The following is a 12,737-nucleotide window of genomic DNA, read 5'->3' on the forward strand; positions in this document are numbered from 1 at the left end:
CAAGTTATTTGACCTCTTTTTGACTTTTTTTCTCAGACGCAAAATAAGTGAAGATAACCGTCTCGTAAGTAGTTACAGGGAGGGCTCAGGAGTTCAGTGGCTTATTCTAGGGTATCTGCGGGACCTTGGGTGCACGTCTCTCGTCTGCAAAGCCCGTCATCTCCAGCAGCAGAAGCGGCGACACTGCTCACATTTATTGAGTCGTTACTTGTTCAGAGCCCACTGTCAACTTGTGTCATCCTCACAGACACTCCATCAGTAGGTGGTGTGATTAATCCCTTCTTCCTCATGGGGAAACTAAGACACAGAATGACTTGTCTCTGGGAGTAATTGGCATTTATTAAATTCCAGACGCTGTGTTAAGCCTTTTATATGTGTCATTTAATTCTTAGAATATCTCCGTTTTTATCTTAATATAAACGTATTGTTATCTTAGTTTTAGAGATGAAGAAAATAAGGTTCAGAGAGGTTCAGTAACTTGGCCAAGACTGCCCAGGACCAGGATTCAGATCTCTGTCTGTCTTCCGCTAAAGCTTCAGATCTTCCTGCGGCGTTCATCTCCATCTTTGAGATATGACAGGTAGAGGTCCCAGGCCATCCAACCTTATGTTTTCCCATCCAGCTCAGGGTCTGGAAGGATGAATTACATTAGATTACAGCAGAGGATTTTCAGGGTAAATCCATGGGTTCAGTCCACATGAGCATCAGTTATATCCTTGCTGATAGTAGTTTGCTTCTCTCGGATGAGCCTTGTGGTACTTCCAGCACCTGGCTGGTCCTTTCTCATCCCTCCTTCTCTCTTTCCCTTCTTCTCTCCTCTCCTTTCCTCCATCCATCCGGCCCTCCATCCCTCTCTCCATCTCTTTATCTCTCCATGAATGCCTCCATCCCTCCCTCTAGTCCTCCTCCATCCCTCCCTACCTTTCTCCTTCCCTCCTTCCATCCGTTCATCCCTCCCTCCATCTATTCATTCACCCCCCCCTCCTTCCTTCCCTCCCCCATCTCTCCCTCCATCCCTCCGTCTCTCCATCTCTCCCTTCATCCCTCCCTCCCTCTAGTCATCCCTCCTTCCATCTAGTCATCCCTCCCTCTATTTATTCATCCATCTCTCTCTCCCTCCCTCCTTTCATTTCTTCATCCATTTAGCCATCCATTCATCCATCCCTTCATTCCTCTCTCCATCTCTCTATCCCTCCATCCATGCTTCCATCTCTCCCTCTGTTCCTCCTCTATCCCTCCGTCCCTCTCTCCTCACTCCCTCCCTCTATCCATCTAATCATCTTCCCTCCATCCATCCCTCCATCTATTCATCCATCTCTCCCTCCCTTCATTTCTCCATCCATTCATCCATCCATCCATCCGTCCTTCCTCCCTCCTTCCTTCCATTCTTCCATCATCTATCCCTTCATCCCTCCCTCCCTCCCTCCCTTATGTGCCAGATACCATGGTAGGTATTGTGAATACAGCAGTGAACAAGACAGACAAAATTACCTGCGGTCCTGGAACTTACATTTTATTAGGGAGAGATGCACAATACCCAAGATAAGATAATTAAAGTATAAACTATGTTACATAATGATGAGTGTTATGAAAAAAAATGGCGAAGGGGGTAGGGAGGGGAATTTGGAATTTCAGGCAGTATGGCCAGTGAGGGTCTCCCTAAGAAGCCGGCATTGGAGTAAAGAGAGGGATTGAACCAAACGCTGTCTTCAGGAAGAGCTTTACAGACAGAGAAACAGCAAATGAGGAAACCCTGAGGTGGAAGCATCAGAATAAAAATGTAAACGTAGTGGAATGAGCAAGTGTCTGTGCTGGAGTAGGTCAGGGAGGGCCTTGCAGACCACGGTGAGGACTTTATTTGTTTATTTATTTTCAGCTTGTAAAATAATTTATTTGTGATTAAGCAAATTGCAGCAGAAGATGCATGTCAGTTGCTTCTTTCTTCCTAGAGAAGTTTGCAGGATGACTGCACCCCAGGGGTTTCTCTTCGTTGACTCTGAGAGGTGGAACAAAAAGAAAAGCAGCCTTTTCCAGTCCAAATCATGGAGGTAAAGTGTAGAGAAGAGATATCCACATTTCAGGAATAGGGAAGGTAGCCTGCTAAAAGAAGCAGGACAACCCCACTCCAGGAGACAACATAGAAATACCTCAACTCCAAACTGAGCTTGAATAACCTCTTCTGGTTGAAGACAAGACAGTTCTGATTCAAAACTTGCCAAATCCTGAGTTCAGAATTTTGTTTTCTTTTCGAGGTGAATATAAAAGTACCTACAAGTCAAGGAAAATATTCTTCCTTGCATGGGCCAGCAGAAGCACTCAAGCGCCCGGGGGCCGGACCTGCCCCGGCCCAAAGGCCAGATAGCCTCGACGCACTTCACTCCGCCATCTTTGCTCTATGGTGAGGACTTTAGCCTTTGGTGGGAGTGATGGGAATCTGTTAGAAGACATTAAGCAGAGGTGCTGACATCATCTGACTTAGCTTTAATAGGAACACTTAGCTTTAAAAAAATTTTTTTTAAATTGAAGTATAGTTGATATACAATATTGTGTTAGCTTCAGGTGTATGGCAAAGTGATTCAGTTATACATACATACATATATATATATATGTACGTATATTCTTTTTCAGATTCTTTTCCCTTATAGGCTATTACAAAATATTGAGTATAGTTCCCTGTGCTATGCAGTAGGTCCTTGTTGGTCATCTATTCTTATATAGTAGCGTGTATATGTTACTCCTATCACTTCGTTTTAATTTTAACAGAGTAGACTGCAGAGGGGCTAGTGCAGCGACAGGGAAACAGCTAGGATACTATTGCCAAGACACAGACAAGAGAGGATGGCATCCTGGACCAAGACGGTGGTAGTGGAGGAGGGGGAAGTGGTCAGGTTTCTGCTGTATTTTAAGGTAGAGGCGATAAGATAAGATAAGATGTGGAGTATGAGACAGAGCTGATGCCTCTCCCTCTTGCACTCTCTCCTGGTCCGTAGAGAAGGGAGACAGATGCTCTAAGTTTTGAACTCTAGTTGTTTGGGAGGCGATTGCCTGTGGTAACAATAAACGGAGGAAATCAGAGAACATGGGTAGGATATAGTGTCAAAGACTGTGTTACTTTGGGTCCTCCAAGGGGCAGAAGCAGATGTCAGTACAAGAGGAGCCGTATGAGAGGTTTTGGGGGGAGAACGTGAAGGAAAAAGGCAAGGAAGACAGAGATGGCAGGGGAGTTTTCAGACTGCAGTGCAGGTCTGTCACCTGCAAAGGAGAGAGCAAAGGAGGACGGTTGGGTAGGACTTGTTGCTGACACAATTCTCAAAGAAATTTGGCCAGGCCAGTGGACAGCCCTGAAACCAGAACTACCTGTCAGTTATGCTCCCGCAGCAGTGGACTCGAGAGGTAAATTTTCATGGCTGCCTCAAAGAGGATGCCCAGAATGTAAAGTGGGGAAGGAAAAACCATTTCGGGGCAAAAAAGTCAGAGCCACATGTCAGGGGCCTCATAGAATGAGGAGTGAGAAGAGGATGACAGGAAGGATAATAAAAAATAATGACGTATATGTGGAACTTAAAACAGGACACAGATGAACTTATCTATGAAACGGACTCACAGACATAGAGGACAGACTTGTGGTTGCCGAGGGGGGGGTTGGGGGAGGGATGGAGTGGGAGTTTAGGACTTGCTGAGGCAAACTATTATAATATAGAATGGATAAACACCAAGATCCTACTGTATAGCACAAGGAACTGTATTCAATACACTGTGATAAACCATAATAGAAAAGAATATGAAAAAGAATGTGTATACGTATATAACTGAGTCACTTTGCTGTACAGCAGAAATGAATGAAACACTGTAAATCAGCTATACTTGAATAAAATAAATTTTTAAAAATGAGATATACTTACTGGTGCTTACGCAGAGCCCGGTACTCTAGGTATGTGGATTATCTTATTTAATCCTTACAACAGCCTTACAAAGTAGCAGCTATTACCAGCTCTATTTTTTAAATAAGAAAACTGAAGCACTGGGAGATTACTTAACACAAATAGCAAGTCCTGAATCCCGACTCAGATGGTAGAGTCCGTCCTCTTAGCCACTCTGTGGAGAGTGAAGACAGCTGTCGTTTCTCCTTCCTGGGTGCCGGCAGTCAGCATGGGGGTGAAATCCTTTGGCTGAGGGCCCAGGCTCAGGCCAGACAGTTGTCATCATGCCACTTCCTGCTCAAAACTCTCTGCTCAAAGCCCCCCTTCCAGCCCCTGATGTGATCACTTAGCCATGTTGGAATACAACCCACGTCTATCCAGCCTCCACTCTCTTTGCAGGGCTTAATCCAGGTGGGTGCTCCATTAATGTTTGTTGAATAAGTTATTCAGCAATTAAAAAGTGGTGGAATAAAGACATGCCTGCAAGCTGGCTCTCGAATTCTAGAGAGTGGTCAGCGCGTGTGCTGGAGCCGATGAGAAGGGTTTTGGCTGAGATTATCCCCCTGCTGCAAGGATTGGCAAATAGAAAGGAGTGGCTTCATCCGCACCAGCTTGTTCGCTGAGTCTGCTGGGGTGGGCAGGCTACTCGTGATTCCCTGTGTTTCAGTGAGCTTTCAGAGCGCAACACACCACCCCAAACTCAGTGCCTTAAAACGGTCATTGTTTTATTATTTCCTGTGATTCTGTGGCTGGTTGGGGCGTGGTTCTGCTTAGGGGCCAACACAGCCTGATGTCTGCAGTCAGCCGGCAGCGCAGCGGAGGCTGCCTTTCTAGGCTGGTCCCATTCATGCCTGACGATTGGCTGTGTGTCAGTCGGGGCGATAGGCATGACTCAGCCATGTGTCTCTCATTATCTAGCAAGCTTAGTCAGCCTGGCGGTTCACAGTGGTCTCTGGGGTTCCCAAAGCAGCAAGAGAGCAAACTCCAGTGTGCAAGTGCTTTTCTGCCTCTGCTTGCATCACGTGTGCTAATGTCCCTTTGACCCAAGCAAATCACATGGGCAAGGTCAGGTTCAAGATGTAGATGAAAAAGTTCCACTCTTGATGAGAGGAGCTGCGAAGTCATATTGTGAAGGGGTGCACCAGTAAGGGTGGGAGACATTTGTGGCCATTTTTGTGACATACTACACCTGTCCCCTTGAGTCCAGCTATCTAAAGAGTTCTTTTTGCCAATTTCATCTCCTGCAGCCAAGCCCCGTCTTTCTTCCTCCTCGTGTCATCTCAGTTGAAGTTTCTGGCTTTGCCCCAGATCTGCCTCTAATGCTCTTGTTCCTTTCAGGTTTCAAATATGTGGGCATCACCTCAGAGTAGGCTGTGTTTTTGCCCTGGGCTTGGCTTTTGTGAAGTCCTGACTGTTCCCTGATTGTGGACCATTGCTTCAGCTTCCTTCCGCCCATCTGTCCATCCATGCATGCATCCATCCATGCATCTATCTTTTTTTCCCTCCCTCCCTCCCTCCCTCCCTCCCTCCCTTCCTTCCTTCCTTCCATCCATCCATCCATCAACTGCTCCATCCATCTTTCCTTTCTTCCTTCCATTCACCCATCCATTCATCCATCCATCCATCCATCATCCATCCATATATTCATTTGGTGCAATTGATTCCTCTTTAAGGGTTGTGTGGGCATCTCTCTAAGAGCCTTGATTGACAGGGGAGAGAAATGTGCACACTAGTAGCCAACCCAAGTGAAGTAACATGAGAGCATAAAGGAAGAGAGGCTAATTCTATCCTTGTTCAGCACTCCCTTAGCATCCTACAATTCCCTTTTCTTAACACTCATCTGACACTTTTTTTTCCCATTCCCTGCTAAAGTAAAATTTCCCCAAATAAAAGGACCACATTTGTCTAATTGACTGTTGTATCCTTACCCCCAGCACAATGTCTGCAAAGAGGACACATTTCAGAATATCGCTGAATTGACTTGAATTGAAAGCTACAGAAAAGAGATAACAATTGAACTGGGCTCCAAACAATAGCAAATAACATTTAATCCACAGTAACTGTGTGAGTAACTGGGGTTATTCTCATTTTATAAGTGAGGAAACAGGTTCGGTGGGTTAAGTGATTTGCTCCAGATGACACAGATGGTAGAGGGATGGAGCCAGGCTTCTGGTCCTAGGGGCCTGCATGCATTCCACTGACAAATTACTATCAAAAGCAGGAAAAAAAAACACATGAAGAGAGATCCACAGTCTCTTTTATTGATGGCTCACCTGTAATATTCAATGGATCCTTTCCATATTTCTGATTCCCACTTTGTTCTTCACCCATCCATCAACTCATCCATCCATCAATTGCTTCATCTTTCTAGCCATCCATTCTACGTCTGTCTATCCATCCATCCAGCAAATGTTTAATGAACTCCTGACTTCTTTTTATTCATAGCTGAAGCCCCAGTACCTAGAAATGTACCTGGAGTGTTGTCAATACTCAGTTAGTACTTGTTGAATGAACGTCCCAGGCAGCTGGAAGGCAGTTAAAGCATAGGAATCACTAGACCTTGGACTCTGGAGCCAGTTTGTTTTGGTTTCAAATTCTGGCTCCACCATCTAGTTGTGTGACCTTGTGCAAGTTATTCAGCCTCTGCCTGAGCTTACTCATTTGTTAGAGAGGTTAATGATTGTGCCTACCTCCTGGGATTATTGAGAGAATCAAATACATTCACACGCGCACACACGCGCGCGCACACACACACACACACACTCTTAGACTACTGCTTGACCCCTGTGGCCCCACTGTAGTGTTATTGGTTTATAATCATTATATGCACGGGATACAGTGCCTTTTCATCAAGAAAAGGCAAGGTCACTGCTATCATGGAACCTACATTTTAGCAAATTAGTCAGACAATTATCAGGCAAACAACCAGGTAACCAAGACAAATACAGCTAAGCAAACTCTTCTACAACTTCACCTTTATGTGAACTAGTTCCCTTGTCCCTGTCATTGCTTCTTGGATACCTGGGTATATGGGAGCCTTGCTACTCTTTTCCTTGGCTCCCTTTCAGGAGGGAGGGGACACTGCCCCCTCTATGTGGCTTTGTTCATTTATGGCACTAATGAGAATGCCAAGCAGTCTCTTGGTGTCCGTGTGCCCAGTCGAGTGTGCATGTCCAGGCTGACTGCTGACTCTGCAGACCCCATCTCCTCCCCAGACACAGAGAGATGTGCTCCATGTGGAGTGGCCAGAATGAGTCTCTGGTGATCCCTGGGCAACTCTCTCCTCCGTGTCACAGCTGCTAAGCCCAGTACGAGGGCTGGGGACCATGTGAATGTTAAGATGTGACTGCAGGCTTTAACTCTGTTGCCTACTCTTGAGAATGCTCAGGAGCCCAGAAGTGGAAATTTCCAGCATCCCTAAGTGTGATTGGATTGTAGGTACCTGAGGATGGGGGAGACTTGGCCATGGAGGTATAGCTCATGCAGTCTGTGAAGGTTACTGCCACGTGTGTGATCAGCATACCCAGGGACCATGGGCTCCAGGAGCCCCGGGCAGTAATTCTTACCCCTGACTCTCTGCTTCCCTGTAGATTGATGGATACAGATAAAATGGCCAATAACAGGCACATTCAGATCTGAGGCTGTAACTTAGGCAAGGCTGCTACTCCTGGGCTAAAGTTCCTTTTCTCCTGCAGAGATTTCTGGAATGCAGACTCGGTAACCAAAGAATTTCAGAGTTGGAAAGGGTATAAAACCTTCATAATGAAACCCAAACCCCACTTGACCTAAAGTCCCTTCCGATGATACCTCCAGCATCTCTTTGCCCATTTTCCAACCACACTAAATTCACAACCATTTCTAGAAAGCACCCTGCTCTCTTGGCTCTGTGACTTCTGACATGCCTCTTTTGCATCCTGGACTGCTGTTTCAGGTAAGAGTCATTTAGTTGTAGGTGTCACATGGAGTTAAGCAAAATGAAATGTAGCTACTGATTCACATAATGGAGGGTCCATGGGTAGGGCTGGTTTCAGGTACAGTTTGATTTAGGACATAAATAATGTTAACAGGACTAGCCTTTGACCGTGCTTCTTGTGAATGGCTCCGTTCCCAGGATCTGCTGTTTTTCTTGGCAGCTTCAAGATTCTCCCCTTTGGGTTGCACGATGGTTCCGGCTGCTGCAAGCCTCATATTCTTACAGCACTGAATGCAGCGGAATCCAAACCACTCTTTCCCCCAGCCTCGGCCACTGTCTCCTCGTCTCTTGTTGGCTCTAGTTAGTCAAGAACATGGGATATACTGACTGGTCTGAAACTATTGGAGCTGTGGTGGGATCGTTCTACTCAGTGGGCAGTGCTGAGAATGGAGAAGGAATGGTTTCCCAAAGGAAATTTTTGTGTTTTTACTAGAAGGAGGAAGGAAGGATGGAACCTGGGCTGGAGACACATATTTTTGCCATAGTTTTTCTGCCTGGAGAACTCCACTCATCCTTGATACTTTCATTGTTCTTTCCTCTTTTCTTTCCAGGCTGAGTTAATTACTAGAACTGCCGTGTTTCCATAGGTCTTCAGAGCAAACTTCCTTGTATCATATTTGGTTGTTTCTTTGCACATCTGTCCCCCCCACCAGGCTTTGAGAGCCACCGAGGGAACCACTGTGCCTTATTCATGTTGGACTATCCAACCACGTGACTCTATGCTAGGTAGACAGTTGGGATTAGTAAATGTTTATTGAATGAAAGGATCATATTCTAGATGGAGCTTTAATTTATTGCCTGAGTCCTCGTGATTCAATTTGAAAACTTCCGCTTGATCATTCCTAGGGTGGAGCCATATGCCCTACCTAGAATTGCTCCTCCTATCCAGTGGTTGCACTAGTGTCTCCCCGAATTCATGTCCACTCAGAACCTGTAAATGAGACCTTAATTTGGAAATAGGATTTTTGCAGATATAATTAGTTAAAGTGAAGTCACGCTGCATTAGGACAGCCCCTAATCCAATGACTGGATCCTTATAAGAAGAGCTGTAGGGACACAGAGGAGACACAGCCAGAGGGGACGAATGCCACAAAGACAGAGCAATGAAATTGGAGCAATGCAGCTATAAGCAAAGGAACCCCAAGGATTACCAGCAATTGCCAGAAGCTAGGAAGAGTCAAGGACGGATTCTTCCCTAGGATCTTCAGAGGGAACATAGCCTGCTGACACCTTGATTTCAGACTCCAGAACTGCGAGAGAATAAATTCCTGTTGTTTTGAGCCACTTGTGATGCTTTGTTATGGCAGCCTTGGGATCCAGTGCAGTGACGATTCTTGCTATAGAGAGTTGTGCGTTATGCAACCCTGCAGCTTGTCTTTGTTCATTAATTCACTCATTTCTTCGGCAGACGTTTATTAGATATTACTGTGTGCTGGGCACTGCATATGTGATGACGGCCAAGACAGAGCCCATACGGTCAGGATCTTCTCGGCAAGTGCACAGGCAAACAGGCATCCCACCCGTAAGCCGTATTCTATGACTTGTCTCCCGGGAGGGGTGTCTTCCATACAGCCCATCTCATCTTGGTTAACGCGCTGAATCTGGACTCAGACCTAACTCATATCTGAGCTTCCCCACTCACTGGATGCGTGATCTTGGGCAAATTGTCCTTTAATCCCTGTCAGTCTCAGTTTCCTCATTTTCACTTGGGGATCACTGAAGGAGGAAGGAGTTGCTGCATGAGGATGCAAGGAGTTGCTGCATGCCAAGTGTTCAGACCATTGCCTGGCCCAAATCCGCTGCTATTTTTATAGCTTCTTAAACATGTGAAAATAACGGTCCTGCTACCCCAAGTGTTTTCCTCTCCATGTTAATCATTCCCAGTTTCTTCAGCCACAAAGGATGTGATATGATGTCCCCATCACTTCCCTGGTTACACTTATTCCGTGATGCTCAAGAGTGCTAATATCTGGCAGAATGACACCCAAACCGATAACACAAAGCAGAACGGCACAGAAGTGTCACCTCCCTTGCTCTCTAGACCTCTACTTCGAGCAATGCAACCAAAAATGATCTGACTGTCCTTTGAGAACCACATGACACTGTTGACTGGTATTGAGCTTATAGGGAATGAAAACCAGCCGGGTGCATTCACACCTGCTTCCCCGTTCAGGGCTTGTCCAGCTGGTTGTTGGGCCCCGAAGGCAGAACCTTGTGTTGATCTCTGGTACATTTCACGTTGTGTAATTCAGTCTTTGCACCAGCTGGTGGAGGTCTTCTGGGAACCTGATTCCATTATGTAGCATATTGCGTACATGATAAAGTCCTAACTTTGTGTCACATGCAGATTTTTATCAGCCTTTATTTGAGCCCTCGATAAAAATGTTGACTATTAGGCCCTAGGCTGAGACCACCTTCCCTCCTGGCTAAGTGGTGAAGACACTGCTCTGGCAGTAGGTTGGGGCCCCTGGTGGCAGCTCCAGAAAAGGCTCCCCAAATCAGCCGTCCTCTGCTTTGAAACAGCGCCCAGCGCTGCTGTCTCTCCCGGCTCTTACTCTCCCCAGGCAAGGATCCTATCCTAGGAGGATGGGAGGATGTCGCTATCTCAAGCATCTAAGCCGAATTCCCTGGGGTTAACTCTAGACACAGTTGCACTTGGCAGACCTTTAGAGGTCCATTTAGTTCTGAAGGATTCCAGAAACTTCTTTCAGGTTTAACTGATATGTCTTTGAATGAGCAGTGGACCCACACTTTCCGTGGCTACTGAAGAAGAATAATCATAGCTATACACGTTCACCTTGATTCGGCACTTACTTTGGGGCGGGCACCATGCACGGACTCACTTAATCCTTTCAACAGAATTTTGATGTGGACCCTGAAGCTGAATCCGGCCTCTGTGCTGCAATACCAAATTAAATCTCAGAGACAGAGTTTGGGGTGAAGTAGAAAAGAACAGCTTTATTGCTTTGCCAGGCAAAGGGGGCCACAGCAGGCTAGTGCCCTCAAAACTGTGTCCCCCAACCTGGAGGGAGTAGTGAGAAGTCATAGTAATGGTTCAGAGAGGGCGTGATCAGCTTGTGGACATTCTTCTGATTGGTTGGTGGTGAGGTAAGTGGGAGTCGCCATCATCCACCTTCTGGTTCCAACTGGTACGGAGTCTACAAGCTTGTGGGCAAGGTACCTTCGTGAACCATTAACTTCTCCCACCTGGCGGGGGTTTCCGTATCTGCAAAACAGCTCAAAGATATTGTGTGTACACCTTGATGGGGAACCAGGACCTTGCCCCAAGGCTGCACTATTGTATCTCTTGACTGTTCCTCCCTTGTCTCTCCATCCCCTCCCTTCCCTAATTAACAACTGTTTGACCTGCTGGTTGGAACTCAGGGAAATTCATGGAGGCTGAATGAAACCTATTTCCTGTAATCAAGAAATGGGGGACACAGAGAGGCTTTTGTGCCCAGGAGCCCCACAGGGTCCTGCTTGGTATCATCACTACTTGGTAGATGAGGAAACTGAGTCTAAAAAAGGTTGAAAAGTTGTCTAAGGCCATGTGGCTAATAATCGGTCCTATAGTTACTCAAACCCAGGTCTCTCTTCCCTGAGACCCTGGGTTACACCTGGCTCCTCTCTTAGCATCAAGCAACTTTTCTTTATATAGCTCAGCGGAATGCTTGTGTGATTAACCAGTTAATGAAATACATTTGCTTAAGGGCTGTTTTCATTCGTGGGACTCGGTTTCACGTGGTCAGAGACCATGTCTTCTTGGCTCATCTTTCTTCCGTACCGCCTGGCACCCTGCCCTGCACATGGCTGCCACTCTATAAATATTTGCTGAATGAGCTAAGGGCCCCAGATGCAAATGCGCTTGGAAGCACTTCAATAGGCTCTAAGGTGAACTTGATTTAGGGTATTTTTCTTTTGACATGTAACCATCTCTGTGCGGCCGTTCCCAGAGTCCCAAATGGGAGTAAACACTTTCTCCTCTGGGGGCATTGAGCATTCATTAAGGTTGGTGACACCCTTTAAAATTCCTTACAATATATAGCTGCTTTCATCTGGCTAAGTGCAAGGCAGCATTATGGGACCATTACTGGGCCTGGTGCTAATGGGCGTTTGTCAACCTTCTCCCCGTCCTGTGCGTCCCCCAGTAATTGCTAAATAACTCACGGAGCGCTTGGGTTGCTAAATTAATAGATGGAAAATAATAGAGTGAAATTAGGAACAGGCGTGTGGAATGAATAGAGACGTCCCGATACAGAGGTTTTCTCTGCTTGTACATCTCTTAAATAAAGGGCATGACTCGAGTTAGGATTGCAAGAATGGATTTTTATAGACTTTGGGCTAGTTCAGTGGTTTTGTGGGAGGACGCAGTGGCTGTATTTGACGGGTGGTCTCCTCTAGTTCTGCACGAAGTCCTGTGGGATGAGGGCAGTTTGTCTTTCTTCTGCTTTGATTTCAGTACAGGTGGCTCACCCATCAAGGAGGTGAGTGAAAAGAAGCAGCTGGCTTTCTTGAGCAGGAGCAAAAGTGTGACTGGAAAATGCCTTTGCGACAATGATGGAAAACAAGCAGGGAATGCACAGCGGTGCTGGTCTAGTGGGAAAGAGAAATAAACAGGAAAAACGGAAGTCAGGGGACAGGGGTGAGGACCAGTTCGTCCCGTGAAAGCCCCTTGCAGGCAGATTTGTCTGAACCCTTTCACTTCATGACCAAGACCTTCCATTCCATTTTGTGTGTTTTCATAGCCTTTCATCTGTCAATACAAATTAAAATACATTTTGAAGTAAGGAACTTAACCGAAATTTGACTCTTTAGAGATTCAAAGTAAAAAAAAAAAATAAAAG

The 12,737-nt window shown here is 46.1% G+C and overlaps 1 protein-coding gene across 1 annotated transcript in view; it reads left to right on the forward strand.

The window, feature by feature from the left end:
• The window catches only part of HS3ST4 (heparan sulfate-glucosamine 3-sulfotransferase 4), a 407,350-nt gene that overhangs the window by 172,586 nt on the left and 222,027 nt on the right, over positions 1 to 12,737 (forward strand). The window lies entirely within an intron of this gene.

This window comes from Eschrichtius robustus, chromosome 16 (genome assembly GCF_028021215.1).
Source record: "Eschrichtius robustus isolate mEscRob2 chromosome 16, mEscRob2.pri, whole genome shotgun sequence".
NCBI lineage: Eukaryota > Metazoa > Chordata > Mammalia > Artiodactyla > Eschrichtiidae > Eschrichtius > Eschrichtius robustus.